The sequence below is a fragment of the Buteo buteo genome, chromosome 8 (assembly GCF_964188355.1).
Source record: "Buteo buteo chromosome 8, bButBut1.hap1.1, whole genome shotgun sequence".
Lineage (NCBI taxonomy): Eukaryota > Metazoa > Chordata > Aves > Accipitriformes > Accipitridae > Buteo > Buteo buteo.
In genome coordinates this window covers 24989789-25005586 of record NC_134178.1, presented here as the reverse complement: position 1 = coordinate 25005586, position 15798 = coordinate 24989789, and the positions used below count along the sequence as shown (strand labels likewise).

At 39.4% G+C, this 15798-nt stretch overlaps 1 pseudogene; it reads left to right on the top strand.

Annotated features, from left to right (window-relative positions):
• Nucleotides 1-1005: 1005 nt before the first annotated feature.
• The window catches only part of LOC142034094 (ATP-binding cassette sub-family C member 2-like), a 34709-nt pseudogene continuing 19916 nt past the window's right edge, over nt 1006-15798 (top strand).

The window sequence follows — 15798 nt, the reverse complement described above, 5'->3', positions numbered from 1 at the left end:
TATAGAGTAAAATCAAGATACTGATTTCTATTAACTTTTGGAAAAACTTTTTATGCTCTGAAAAAACCACAGCAGTGGAAATTGCTATTATAGCTTCCTTCCTACCTACCTTTACATTTAAATACTAGTAAGCAAGCTGTATGAAGCCTCCAAAAAGCAAAACTAGAAAGTATTGAGAAGTAACAAAGACCAAAACTTGCTTATCCGGTATGCAACCTGCCCGAGTGCCCGGTGCTGCAGCAGCCTGGTTCGAGACACGCGGGACTTCCAGCTGCCAGTCCCAGGTGGAGTAGTTCTGTCAACAGCGAGCATGTGCTTTCTAAGTTTTATCCTAAAGCATTTTAAGTTGGATCTATCTGTTCAGCAGCAACAGCACTGCAGCGCTCTGATTTAAGTGGGAGACACAGCTCCTGTCACAAACAGCCTGCTCTGTGGGCCCAACTCTAAGACAAAAGTACTGTTGTCATTTGTCATTTTCTGATGCACCAATAAACTTCTGGTAGCAGATCCAGCTATGAGCCGGTTAAAAAAAAAAAAAGTTTTTTATACATTTGGTCACAAGATAGGATGCACATGCCCCACCACACACCGTTCCCTTGCCTGCCCTCTCAATTTTACTCGAGTGCTGCCCACTAGTACAACACACGTCCGTCCCGCCTGTCATTAAATGACAGCAACCAGACAAGAATCAGAGGCAGACGGTGCCCTCGGCGGCTGCAGGTCGCGTTTTAGGGCACAAAGTGCATTTCACCACAAGCTCTGGGGCCGGGCCGGGCCGGCAGAGCTACCGGGGGCCTCCTCTCGGGCCCGGCGGGGCTGGGGAACCGGAGGGGCCTCACGGGATCCAAGCTGCGGGGGAGGCTGAGGCTGCGGCTGCAGCTGAGGCACCGCCCCCCCGCCCGCACCTGCTCCTCCGGCGGCCGCGTCCCGCCTCCGACGCCTCTCCCCTCGCGCGCGGGGCGGCCGTTAACGGTCTCTTCGGCGCGTCCGCCTCGGGAAGGGGCCATGGCCGCCTCCCGCGGGCAGCGGGGCGGCTTGTACGAGCGCCCGAGTCCCACCGGCAAGACGGTGACACAGCGCAGCGGACGGCCGAGCGGGGGGGAGGCGTTATTGGCGGGGCTGAGGCCGGGGTACCTCCCCGCCAGGGCCTGCCTGCTGCCCCGGGGGCTCCGCGGGGGGTTGCTTTAAACCTGATCGGATTTCATGTAGGATCCGTGCTGGGTCTGTGTGTGGCGGAAAGAAAAAAAAAAAAAAGACAACTGATATGTCCTGGGCTGCATCCTTTGAATTTATGAGGGGGGAATAATTTTTAGGGCAGGGTTTTGTTCAATATTTCTTGTCATTCTCTTCTTAAGGGAATGGGAGCTTTGCCACAGATAGGAATAGGAGCAGGATTTAAGCAGGGAATATTTGTGACCAAGGCTTCTACTGTGTTCTTCAATAGTAAAAGGCAATAGTTGCAACAGTGCTGTATGGGTGTAAATCGTAATGGCCCAAGGCAAACACTTATGTCTGATAGTGAAGGGTGAGTAGATGCACAAGCAGATGTGTTTGTTGGAGGAGGGCACACATATTTGTTGCGTATTTGTTTCTTGGATTATTATTTAATCATTTGGCTTTTCACTGAAAGCACAAGGAAAATTGTGGAAAATATACAGGATTTCAGAGCACCGGCATCATACATTTTTGATAGGTGGGGTTTTTACACCACCTACCGAAAAGAACTGTAACTGCATCTTTAGTTAGAAATTATTTTAAGATGGTGATTACTTAGGGGCAGAATTTACTCCCTGGGTGTGCTGAAGTCATTCTTGGGTATGGATACATATTCCTCGAGAAGTATGGGAGAGTTCATATTTGTTTGCCTCTATTACACTTATCTCCAATGAATTACAAAATTGGCAGCAGTGCACAAGCCTCGTATTCTTCTCCTCATTTATGTGTACAGTACGTGTTATTAGTACTTGATGTCTTAGGGTCTGAAAGGAGTTTGCTGTTCTTTAGGTATTAGCAGTTGGTAGCTTCCAATAGCTAGGTTTTCAAATGGGGAAAAAAAAATCTGCAGGATTTTAATTGTCAAAGATTTAAGGAAGGTTTGCTTGTATTGGACATAGAATCATAGAATATCTCAAGTTGAAAGGAACCCATAGAGATCATAAAGTCCAAGTCCTATGCTTTACTGTTGGTGTGATCATACTCTAGGGTATGTGTAAACAGTGTAAAATCAAGCTAAGGTGGTGGTTAATATCTTGTTACAGCAAGTTAAGTTATTCTAGTAAGTCATGAGACTGTAGATCTCTTTCATTCTTCACACCTTGTGTTAGAGCATATTGGTGGGAGAAGGTAACAAAGAAGTGTAAGTATAGACCTTATAGCTCAGAATTAAATAGCTCCTAAAAACTACATGTTTAGTAAAAGAAAAAAAACAAACGCAACTTCTTCTTCAGTCTTTCAAGTAACATTTATCCTTTTTTCTTTTTTAAACAGAAACGTAGCCCTGAAGAGAATGGTTTTTTCTTCAGTAAATTAACATATTCCTGGTTTAGCAGGTGAGAATTTAATAAACTGGTTGTTGATGTTCATTGATGCTCACGGAATTATAGAGCACACACTTACATTCCACACCATCATTCTGGCTTGAGCCTGTGCCTAAGCTGTTAGCTTGCTGTTAGCTTTTTGTACAAAAATCAAAGTTTATAACTTTTAGAGGTCATATTCAAATATTTTGTGGAGTATTGTTTGTACATAGTAACAGCCATTTTATACATTATCTAATGGCATTATTTAAAACATCAATATTTTCATAACTAAGCACAATGTTCTTGTTACAATAGACAATATTTTTAGACAATGGGATATAAAAGGCCAAATTAGGCTATCTTTTTTTTATTTATTATCTGTCTGTGTAAAGTTTGGCAATAGACAAAAATTAAAAATAAGGTTTCCTTTATACTCCATGTAGTGATACAACAATTTGCTAGATCTCCAGGAACAAATATGCAGTAGTACATTTTAGATATTTTCCAAGTCACCAATTTCATGCTCATTTTCCTCCCTCTTTTATGGCAGACTGGATGTTATTACTGCAGATCACCTGCTCATAAACACTGATAAGTCCCTCTACTTCTTGGGAAATTTTCCACTCAAAAATAGGAACTGAAAGCTCAACTATATCAAGTCATGCAGCTTCCGGTCACTTCATATTTTGGATGTTATTTCAAACAATTTCATGTGTTATGTCTTGTGACCATTACTCTTTTATAACATTTTTCTTTTTTCTTCTTTAAAAATCATTTGAGTCAGACATACACATTTCAAAAATCTAAAAGTGAGGAAAAAAACCATTTAAAGAATATTATAACTGCTTCTTGCTTTATTCAGTATTATTAATTTTAAGGAAAAACTGAAAGTAGTATTTGCTATTAATAAGCTGAGACAAAACAATCAGATTGTTTCAAGGATTCAGAGTATTCAGTTGAACTCTGGCCCTGTTGAAGTTAGGAGTTCACTATCAGTATCAAAGTAGCTTTGGTTTTTACCAATCCTTGCATTCTACACCATAAATATAAATTTTCATTTTTTCTAGAAAGTTATGTAGTGTACTGACTGCAGTGCTTCTATATGACACTTATGTGTTCATTGTGTCACAGTGTTCACCCAAATGTTCAAGCTAGGCTATCCTTTTTATTTTTTAACCAATTCCACAATGTTTAACAAAAGAAGGCGGGGGGGAGGATTTCAGTTCAGCTCAGTGAGAGCTTATTTAGCTATGAAATAACTGGATGCAATTAAACTAATATTGTGAACATTAGGTATGTTCCCTCTTTCCAATCACAAGCAAACACAATAAATTATGGCTAATATATACTCACCTTAAGTGTTTGCAATCTAAATAAGGAAGTCTCAAATTAGTTGTTACATAATGAACCCATAATGCTATAATATGTTTCTTTAGAATTCATGCAATCTGGAGATTGTGGTGCAGACTGCATTTGGTAGATCTATTTATCCTCCGGCAGCAGTGAGTTTTAGCATTTAGATGAGTTATGCAGAACTCTTAAACAACAGTTCCCACTCAAGTACCAATTGGTCTGCTTTTCTCATCTGCCTCAAAAGCTGGCGCTCTTAGTGAGAAGCTGTGTTATTTTTGCCTTAATTTATCAGGCATAAGGCAAATTCACTTTTTATTAATGTTATAGCTTCAGTAGATATCTGGGTGGCCCTTGGAGATAGTGAGGTCCACCCCCACCAGAATTTACAGCCTCCAGAAGAGTGTTTCTGAGTCTTACTTTCTGTCCTGTGATAAGCACAACAGCACACACATTAGTCCCAAGCCCAGTGCTGGCACTGACTGGCGCAGGAATGATCTGTGATAGAAAAGGTATTTCGTTCCAGATCACAATAGTAAGTGGGTAACGATGCTACACACATTTGTTTATGAAATAGTGTATTTTTCTATAAAGAAATACGGGATCAGAAACGTAGACAGATTCTGACATACAAAGGTTCAGAATTTGCTGTTCAGATGTGACAATCTGCTTGGCTCTTCATACTTCAGGTGAATTTCAGTGTATTTAAGGTGATTGTAAGTATGTTCCACTATTTAGTCTGTAGCCTTTATAGAATTACATATATTATTTTGATTATACAGTTTATTTATATACACTAAATTATATTGTTAGCTTTTTGAGTTAATAGTTCTGTTTGTTTGTCTGCTGTATTTTATGCTGTCTAAATTCATTGCTTTCTTTCAGACTAATATCTACAGGCTATAAGAAGCCATTGGAAAGGGATGACCTGTTTGAACTGAATGAAAGTGAGTCGCCATACAGTGTGTGTCCTAGCTTTGAAAAACAATGGAGAAAAGAAATCCAAAAGTCTACCACAGGTTAACGGTAGCTATAATTCTGACAAAAGGCACTATGCTTTTCTAAATTTAAGGAGTCTAGAAGCTGGAGAAGATTTCTAAAATCTTGTTGTTTATTGAACAGCCTACATTTTGTAGATCACAAAGGCCACTCAGTGTTGTGATCAGTGATCTCTAGTGTGGCTATAGGATTTTTCTAAATTAAGTTCAAACTTACTTCTTAGAAAGATACCTAGTTACATTTTAACACTTCAAGTGATACGGAATCTACCCTGACTGATACAGAATCTACAGTGACTTTTGCTTTGGTGATTAATTACCATCTTTGTCAAAACTGTCCAACTAATCTCTCTCTGAACTTGTCTGTTTTGCCGTGTCTTATTTTTGCAGTTGTATTTCAGGTGGGTAGAGAAGTCTTACTAGCTTGCTTATCAGTAGACACTGTGGCTTACAGAATGCACAAAACAGGCTTCAGCTTTCTTTAATTTTAACAATGTTGAATTTTACAGATATTTTGGGGTCTTTGCTTGAGTTACACTGTGTGATTTTCATGTAAATCCTTGACAGTTTCAGTCACAGTTATTATTTTGTTGTTGTAGTTCAAGTGCACTAGGAGCTCTGTAATGTTAGGAAGTTCACAGGAGAGAGGACCTAACCTGTAAGTCCAGTAAGAGTGAAGCTTTTGTTTTTTAATGACTTACTGAGAAGAGGGGTCCTGGAGAATCTGACGTTACTGCATCTCTTCAGTATTTTTCTTACCTATTTGTAGATTTACCCTTTCTTCCACTGATATACACACCAAAACACTTTCTACCAAAGCATTCAAAAGTATTTTTCAATAAGGATAATTTTTAATTCAGATACTGTTTTTATTGTTCAAGTAATCTGTAAAAAAAATCCTGTCCTTTATCACTGTGATAATTAAGAAAGGCTGACTCTTTTTTTTTTTTTTTTTTGAGCCCTTGTAAGAATATTTGCAATTGTTTGACCTAAATTCAAACTGAAAAAAGTAGTTACTTGACAACTGAAAATACTAGGAAAGAATAGAAGGGTTATTCAACCTTAAACATAAAGTTGCTGTAAGCCTGCTGTAAATGATAATGTATTTATGTTGAAGCTTACCTCTGTTTTTCTGATACAGGGTTTTTTTGACCTGTGATAATCATTTGAGGACTAAATTATTTTCTAATTATATTTGGGGATGAATGGGGCAACCCTAGAAATGATATTTATCCTTTCCTGAAATAATATTAGCCAGGCTAAATAAAACCAGAATTCATTCCTTACCCCAAAACTTTTCTTCTGACTGTAGGAAATGGGCTTTTTCAGATCATAAATACAGTGATGGCTTTAGATGGACTCTCTAATATTACATATTTTATATTTGTAAATGTAGGTGAAGTTCAAAAATAATTTTTTTCTCTTAATTCTGTACATATTTTTGTAGTCTTGCAGGCTTCTTGCATCAAAAGAGTGCTATTTAAGAAAACGAGTTTCCATAAACCATCTTTGATTTTGCCATTATGGCAAACATTTAAATTTTTATTGATTAAAGTTGCATATCTGAAAGTTACAGCTGACATTCTGGCTTTCATGAGTCCACAAATAATCAAGTAAGTTTTTAATGTGTTTCACTTCATATTCAGAGAGTAACAGTAATAATAAAGCTAAAGGGTTACCAATATAAAAACCAAACTAAGCAACGGCTTAGACATATAAAGATTTTAGTCATGCTCCCTCTACCCCAGTGATTATCTGAAAATGATCTAATGAGGAAAAGCTCAAAGAGATCATGAATTTCTTAGCCAAAGGACTGAGACAAAACCAGTAGAAGTTCAATTTCTCAATATTGTATTTAAATATTTCATATACTTAAATATGAAATCAAATTATAAGAAAAATGGAGTACCAGGATATTTAATTTCCCTACTTTTTTGTCAATATTTTTCCATCTCTATTTTTAAAAAACCCACTTAAATATATAATAATATCTACAACTTCAGCATTTAATGGAAAATTGCAATGACGCTGTTGTTATCATGTTATAGCTACCATGAGGTTGATGGAAGTGGTTTTTAGAAATTGTGCTTACCATAGAGGTGTTAAGAATTTATCAAATACCTGTGTGTTTATAAAGAAAAGAGTTAATGAACAGATTTATTGTTAACCTCCAAACTATAATCTTTTTGAAGACATCACAGTTGCTGGTTATTTAAGATAACCTTTTACTAACAGAAAAATAAGAATTTTCCTCTAGATTTTTTTTCTCTCTCACTTCCGTGGTTGGTAGTTGCAATCTTTCTAAGCACAAATATCTAGTTAATTTTTTTTTTTCTTTTATGCCATTCTTTATTTCTACTCCATTGTCAGTGAAGTCAGAAATAGCACATTCATGTCTAGAATAGTATTTGGGAATTGTTTCTAAGCTAACAAATTGGGAAACACAGATAAGACCTGCCTTTTTTTTTAACATCATATTTCTTTGTGACCTTCCACCATATCTGGATCCAAAATGGACTTAGTTAAACAAGTTGCCAGTATGTCAGTTTATTGAACTTTTTATTGTCTGTTGTTGCCTTAATGCACAGAATTTAAAATCTATTTTCCTTCATTTTCAGAGCAATGATAATGGTCAGTGAAAATCACCCTAGTTCATATGCGGGTGGATATGGCTATGCTATTGCCCTGTTTTTTGTAGTTCTCTCACAAACTCTTCTCCATCAGTTACACCAGCGTAACAACATGCTTACTGCAGTCAAAATCAAGACGGCAGTTGTTGGCCTGATATACAAAAAGGTAATCATGTATTCTTCTACTTTTCTTTCAAAACAAAAACTAAAATAAACACACAGTGTTAAAAGACAATATGCTTACCAGTATGATCAGAACCCAGGATGTTATACACTGGTGACAGGCTAAGAGATTGACTTTATATTTTGATAATTGTTTATAATAATTTGGAATTTCAGCAGTATTTCTATTATAAGACTCTAATCCTGAAATTACATACTTTTGTCAGCCACCTGTACAGCCATAATACTGGAGATATATATAGAAACTGAACTCTTCCTATTTTGATTATCGGTTAATTTCCTAAATTTACTGAATGAACTGGGAGAACTTTTTAGGTCGGATGTCCGGGAAAAAGTAAGGGTATACATGATCAGTGTTTTTACTATATAGTAGTAGTGAATATGAGAAGCTGAAGTTTGCCACATTGTCTCCTTTGGAGGTTGAAATTTCCCCCCTGATTTTAGTGAAACTGATTTTCTGTTGAGTTGAATATCCAGTAGGTTTGCTGTTTTTCAGATGTCTAAAAGATGGCTAGCTGCTGTGGAAATCTATCTATAACTTATTCCACCTTTAATAAGATATGCTGAGGTGGCAGCATTATTAGCTACAATAAACGCAGGTGCTAATAATGTAGAAGTAATAGTAGCTGTCTGACCTGCAAACCAAAAATTTTACGATACTGTTAGTATGTAGCACATGAAATGAAGCTGGTTTCTCAGTGCTGCACCTTTAGTTTACTTTGTTATGAACATGGCACATTGGTATTTTTACTGCAGTATTTAACTATTAAGCTTAAGTTAAGGAAGCCAAAAAATAATCCAAATCTGAAATAGATTACTGTCTTTGTTAATTTAAAATACAGTCTCTTTTCTCGAGACAGTCAAACCGAACTTTTGACGTAGACTTCTCAGGTATTTTCTGAACCAGTACACAAAATTTTACTTGTAAGTTGCAAATAAGTTAAATAAAGGAATTGATTCTCAAGTCGCACATCAAGGTGTGTCAGTACATCAGATCATGAACAGGGGAACAGGGGCTCCAGTTGGGGTGGGCATGTCTTCAGGCAAGTTTTCACAGCTACAGTGTAGAAATACAGCTTCTTCCTCTCTCTGAACAGAGTTGATTAGTGAATGCTGGGTCAGGTTGTGCTTTGCACGTGGGATGGATGGTGGAGCAAGTTGCTGCAGCACTGCCTTGTTACATGCAGAGTTGCAGGTGACACAGTGGAAAAATGTGAGGCACTAACAGAGAGAGAGAGAGAGAGTGAGAGTGTATGTGTTTGTCTGGGTGTCAGTTCCAAGACACTCGGGACTTGTGGTATCTGCCTGCCACACTGAGATTATACATGTGCTTGCTGTGAAGCCTGCTGTTGCTGGTTCCTGCAGTTGGAGGGTCTAAGCTAGGCCAAAGCTGAGCCCTCTTTGCACCCTGTTGTCCTGTTTGCTATAAAGTGTTGCAAGTCTGTTTCACTGAGTTCAGCTTTGCTCTAGTTGTTGTCCTTTTAGCTTCTCCTGGGCAGCTAAACCTATCAAAATTGTTGATTTTTGTGACCTCTCTATTTTCTGGTTGCAGGCCTTAACTTTAGCAAATTCCTCCTGACAAAACTATACAACTGGGGAAATTGTTAACCTAATATCAGCAGATGCTCAGCAACTCATAGAGCTAACTGTAAACATCAACCTGTTGTGGTCAGCACCTTTTCAGATCATCATGGCTGTCTTTCTCTGGAAAGAAGTTGGCCCCTCACTACTAGCGGGTGTTGCACTGCTTCTTTTGGTTATACCTATAAATGCACTCATTGCAGCCAAAGTTAAAAGACTGAAGGTGAGATATTTAAATAAGCATAGTAAGGAGAGGTCAAGTTGCCATAATACAGGAAGGGGGGGGGGGGGGAAATTATGCATGTGTAAGAGTACTGTTGGTACATCTAAATTAAACCCAAACCAAATAAACAATGCCAAGGTGCAGCTGTTTTTCATTGAAGGGGGAAGCATAACTGCAGTGAGAAAGCTGTATGTTTGATAGCTAAACTAGTATTTAGGTTGGATACCTAAATTTTCATTATAGTGAAACAATAATTTTGTATTAGTAAAAATTACTGTATGACTCAATTTAGGAAGCAGCTATGGTTTTGCACATTACATGAGATAATTCTATTAAATAAAGGATTTTGTAGGATTATGGCCCTCTTTCACTTTTATTTTTCAGGCTAAGCTGCTCACTCAAATTTAGCACATTCTCCTGAGACTATGGGAATTCCCACAGAGGTACTGCATGTGTTCTGACTTCTTTTCCGCTTCTCTCATGCTACAGTTCTCTTGACACTATATTGACTGTTACTATGACAATTTCTGTGAGGTCCACTGAAAAAAAAATCCTGCAACCCTAAGTTTTGCATTGCTATCAAGGCAATTATTTGTCTCTGTCTTATTCAGGCTTTGATGGTGCAACATGCAGTGAAGACTCTGGGTCTCCCTTAATTCTTTTGTAAGGCTATGACAGTTTAGATACATTGAAAAAAAACCCCAAAACCATCTCACCTCTTTTGCAGGTGAGGTGCAGCAGCTACATATACGCTTAGATCCCTATTGTGATATGAGAGAAAAGAAATACAAAGGACAATAAAATAATTCTGTCTAACAAGATGCAAACCTTTGTTCTATATGAATAAGACTCAAAACATTAAAGAGGCCATTAATTAGTATTTTAGAAATGTGAGATGCAGAAGAGCCTGAGTATAGTGTAGGAGTGAGAAGAATTTCTGTGTTTCTTTCCTTGTTTTTTTCAATAACAATGTATTAATCAGTAACAGAGGAAACTTCCTTCCTAACTCCTGTATATGTACATATATATGTATACAGTGTTTTATATCCATATGGTGTTACGTATATATACATGTATGTGAGTATATTGTTATTGAGTCTGTATTTACCTGCTTAGTGATTTTGAAGATTAAAACCATATTATCATTCCTGAACACCCTGGGGACTGGAAGCCTGTTAAGATTTTAAGAAGAAAAATAAAAAGGACAAAAATTGAAATACACTCTTAAGATATTTTAGGGGGAAAATGTTATGTTAATGTATTTAATCCTTTGTCCTATCTAATGATTATTTTTTTTTTACTACATATATATCTGAAAAAGGTATAACTGTGGTGCTATTATGTTTTTCAGCAAGGTAAAAATAGCATAAAATATACTTATTGCCTACAGTACACTACATATTTTACTTTCCAAAATTTTTTCTCATTCAAAAATGAAAACACTGCTGTCTTTTAAGCAGAAAAGCCAAATGAGGTATTTGGATCAATGAGTCAAGCTACTAAGTGAAATGTTACATGGAATAAAGGTAGTGCCACAACTAACAAGGGTTTTGGTTTTTTTGTTAGGTTGTGAAGTTAGAAAGTAAGTTATTTAAAAAACTAAGGTTTTATGAGTAATATTTCAGCTGATAATGATAAAAGTTTAAAGAGAAAATGTTTTAACATAATGTGCTTAAATTGTTTTTGGAAAATATTTACTGGTTTAATTTGATTTGAAAAACATACTATTCATGATGAATTAATTTTACTACCATATTTTTAATGAGAACGTAAAATACATTAATAGATGTCTGAAAACCTTTAGCAGAGTGAAATTTTAGCATAGAAGAAAATCACTTTTAAAAGTTGTCTCATTTTTGTTATTTATCCTGTTTTGAAATAAACCAGCTCATCATTTATGTTACATAAGGGACAAATTGAAATCTGAAGAATTAAGAGTGACTAGAGTATATCTTCCAGAAGAACAACTTAATTTAGAGTTATCTCAATTCTTGCTTTCATTCGTAAAACATTCAAATTTTTGTAGTTTGGCATTGCTGGATATTTGAAAATTAAATTTGGAGCTTAAGCTTATTTTCTGAAGCATAGTCACTGCTTTTTTGTTTTATTAAAATATGTTTGTTTGATTTTTCTAGATCCTCAAACTTTATGCATGGGAACCTGCATATCAAAGGAAGATCGTGAGCATTAGAGAACGTGAAGTGGATGTTTTGAAGTCATCTGGGTATCTGACGACTTACTCCATGCTAACATTGACGTGTATTCCTTTTATGGTTTGTTTTATAAAAATATCAATTCATGCAGGACTGTTTCTCATGTTTCCTATTGCTTTAGTAGCTGAATGGTTCACAAATGTTGCCTCACAGTATCTCAAAACATTAGATTTATCAATTCAATATATGTGCATTCTCAGGTTCTAATAGTATGTATATGAACAGAAAGATTATGAATTGAGCAAGATTTTAAAGACCTCTATTAGAAAGTCAGAAACCAAATCCAAAGCTCCTGAATCTCATTTCACTGTTTTAATCATACTGTTTCTATTGCACAGAAATCAACTACCTTCTTTATATTCCTCCTTTTTCAAGTTTTAAGGGAATGCATTTTTGATCTGTAATTTTTAGCTATCCCTTCTCAAACACTAAACCTCTAAATACATGAAAAAGAAAAAAACAAAAAAAATATGAACCAAATTCATCGTAGCCTTATTTCAGTGGAATTCTATCAGGAATGCATTCAGGTCTTTGGATCTTTAAATCCCTCTGTTAAACTCCATTAGAAAGTAAATGGAGACTTCAAGGCCTTGTGACAACTGGTTAAGGGATCAGGAGCACAAATAGTGTTCTCCTCTATCCTTCCTGTTGCAGGGAATGATGAGGGAAGAAACAGGAAAAACCAGCAGATCAATACCTGGCTCCAAGCCTGGTGTCACCAGCAGAATTTTAGATTTTTATGATCATGGGTCAGTCTACACAACACCAGACCTGCTGGCAACAGATGGTGTATACCTGTCTCAAAGCAGGAAAAGGATCTTTGCACAGGAGTTAGCAGAGCTCATTGAAAAAATGTTAAACTAGATTTGAAGGGGATAACGGATAAAACCAGGCTCACTAGAGATAATCCTGGGAGCAGCATGCCAATGTTGGAGGTACAGTGTGCTAGTGAGGTCCTTTGGTCTGCCATCTCAGTGGAGGTGGGGGATGGAGATGCACGTGGCAGCAAAGATGCAAGGGTTATTGATGTGTTAGAGACCACAGAAGCACCTGAGAACAGTCACATAGGAATTAGGGCTTCTCCCCCCAAAAAGGTGGCCCAACTGAAGTACATCTACACCAATGCACACAACATGGGCAACAAACGGGAGGAGTTGGAAGCCATTGTGCAGCAGGAAAACTATGCTATAGTTGCCATCAGGGAAACATGGTGGGATAACTCGCACAACTGGAGTGCTGCAATGGATAGCTATAAACTCTTCAGAAGGGATAGGCAAGGAAGGAGAGGAGGTGGGATAGCCCTTTGTGTTAGGGAGTGTTTTGACTGTCTAGAGCTTGGTGATGGTGATGAAAGGGTCAAGTGTTTATGGGTAAGAATCAGGGGAAAGGCAAACAGGGCAGATATCAGGGTGGGAGTTTGTTATAGACCACCCAACCAGGACAGGCAGATGAAATATTCTATAAGCAGCTGGGAGAAGTTTTACAATCTCTAGCCCTTGTTCTCGTGGGGGGACTTCAACTTACCAGATGTCTGCTGGAAATACAGTACAATGGAAACAATCTAGGACGTTCCTGGAGTGTGTGGAAGATAACTTCCTGACACAGTTGGTGAGTGAGCCAGCTAGGGAAGGCACCTCGCTGGGTCTGTTGTTTGCGAACAGAGAAGGACTTGGGGGTCATGTGATGGTTGGAGGCCATCTTGGGCATAGTGATCATGAAACAATAGAGGTTTTGATTCTCAGAGAAGTAAGGAGGGGGGTCAGCAGAACTGCTACATTGGACTTTGGAGGGCAGACTTTGGCCTGTTCAGGAGACTGGTTGACAGAGTCCCTTGGGAGGCAGTCCTGAAGGGCAAAGGAGTCCAGGAAGGCTGGACATTCTTCAAGAATGAAGTCTTAAACACACAGGGAGCAGGCTGTCTCCATGTGCTGAAAGATGAGCCAGCGGGGAAGAACCTGGCTGAACAGAGAGCTTTGGCTGAAACTCAGGGGGGAAAAAAGAGAGTTTATGAATTTTGGAAGAAGAGGCAGGCAACTCAGGAGGACTACCAGGGTGTTGTAAGGTTATGCAGGGAGAAAATTAGAGGGGCCAAAGCCCAACTAGAACTTAAACTGGCTACTGCCATAAAAGACAATAAAAAATGTTTCTATAAATACATTAGCAACAAAAGGAGGACTAAGGAGAATCTCCGTCCTTTATTGGATGCAGGGGGAAGCGTAGTGACAAAGGCTGAGGAAAAGGCTGAGATACTTAATGCCTTCTTTACTTCAGTCTTTAATTGTAAGACCAGTTGGTCTTGGGGTACCCAGGCCTCTGAGTGGAAGACAGGGAGACGGAGCAGAATGAAGCCTCCATAATCTAAGGGGAAATTGTTAGCAACCTGCCACACCACTCAGACACACACAAGTCTATAGGGCTAGATGGGATCCACCCAAGGGTACTGAGGGAGCTGGTAGAAGTGCTCACCAAGCCACTTTCCATCATTTATCAGCAGTCCTGGCTAACTGGGGAGGTCACAGTTGACTGGAGGTTAGCAAATGTGATGCCCATGTACAAGAAGGGCCAGAAGGAGGATCCGGGGAACTACAGGCCCATCAGTCTCACCTCAGTGCCAAGGAAGGTTATGGAGCAGATCATCTTGAGTGCCATAATGTGACACGTACAGGACAACCAGGTGGTCAGGCCCAACCAGTGTGGGTGTGTGAAAGTCAGGTCCTGCTTGACTAACCTGATGTCCTTCTATGACAAGACGACATGCTTAGTGGATGAGGGAAAGGCTGTGGATGTTGTTTACCTGGACTTTAGTAAAGCCTTTGACACCATTTCCCACAGCATTTTCCTGGAGAAACTGGTTGCTCATGGCTTGGACAGGCATACCCTTAGCTGGGTAAAACTTGGCTGGATGGCCGAGCACAAAGTGTGGTGGTGAATGGAGTTAAATACTGTTGGCAGCCAGTCACAAGTGGTGTTCCCCAGGCCTCAGTATTGGGGCCAGTTCTGTTCAGTATCTTTATCAATGATCTGGACAAGGGGATTGAGTGCACCTGTCCTGGGTTCAGCTGGGATAGAGTTAATTTTTACAGGAACCTGGGAGATGAGGGGCATAGCTGGGGCAGCTGACCTGAACTAGCCAAGGAGCTATTCCATACCATGTGACATCATGCTCAGTATATATATGGGGAGTGGGCCAGGGGGTGGTCTGGACTTCTGGTGGGTGGAGCGTCGGGTCCCGGGTGGTGAGCAGTTGCACTGTGCATCACTCTTTTTGTATACTCTCTTATTAGTACCGTTGTTGTTGTTGTAATTTCTTTGTGTTGTCCCAGTAAACTGCCTTTATCTCAACCCTCGAGGTTCCAGTTTTATTTTTTTCTTTTCTTTCCTCCGTCTCCCCCTTATCCCACCGGAGGGGGGCGGGAGGAGTGAGCGAGCGGCCGCGTGGTCCTTTGTTACCGGCTGGGCTGAAACCACGACAGCACCTCAGTAAGTTTGCAGACAACACCAAGCTGGGTGGGAGTGTTGATCTGTTTGAGTGAAGGAAGGCTCTACAGAGGGATCTGGGCAGGCTGGATCAATGGGACAAGGCCAATCATATGAGGTTCAACAAGACCAAGTGCTGGGTCCTGCACTTCAGTCACAACAACCCCATGTAATGCTACGGGCTTGGGGAAGAGTGGCTGGAAAGCTGCCCAGCAGAGAAAGGACCTGGGGGTGCTGGCCGACAGCCGGCTGAATATGAGCCAGCAGTGTGCCCAGGTGGCCAAGAAGGCCAATAGCATCCTGGCTTGTATCAGAAATAGTGTGGCCAGCAGGAACAGGGAGGTGATCATTCCCCTATACTCAGTACTGGTGAAGCCACACCTCAAGTACTGTGTTCACTTTTGGGCCCCTCACTACAAGAAAGACCTTGAGGTGCTGGAGCTCGTCCAAAGAGGAGCAATGAAGCTGGTGAAGGGTCTAGACAACAAGTCTTATGAGGAGCGGCTGAGGCAGCTGGGGCTGTTTAGTTTAGAGAAGAGAAGGGTGAGGGGAGACCTTATTGCTCTCTACAAATACCTGAAAGGAGATTGTAGCGAGGTGGGGCTCGGTCTCTTCTCCCGTGTA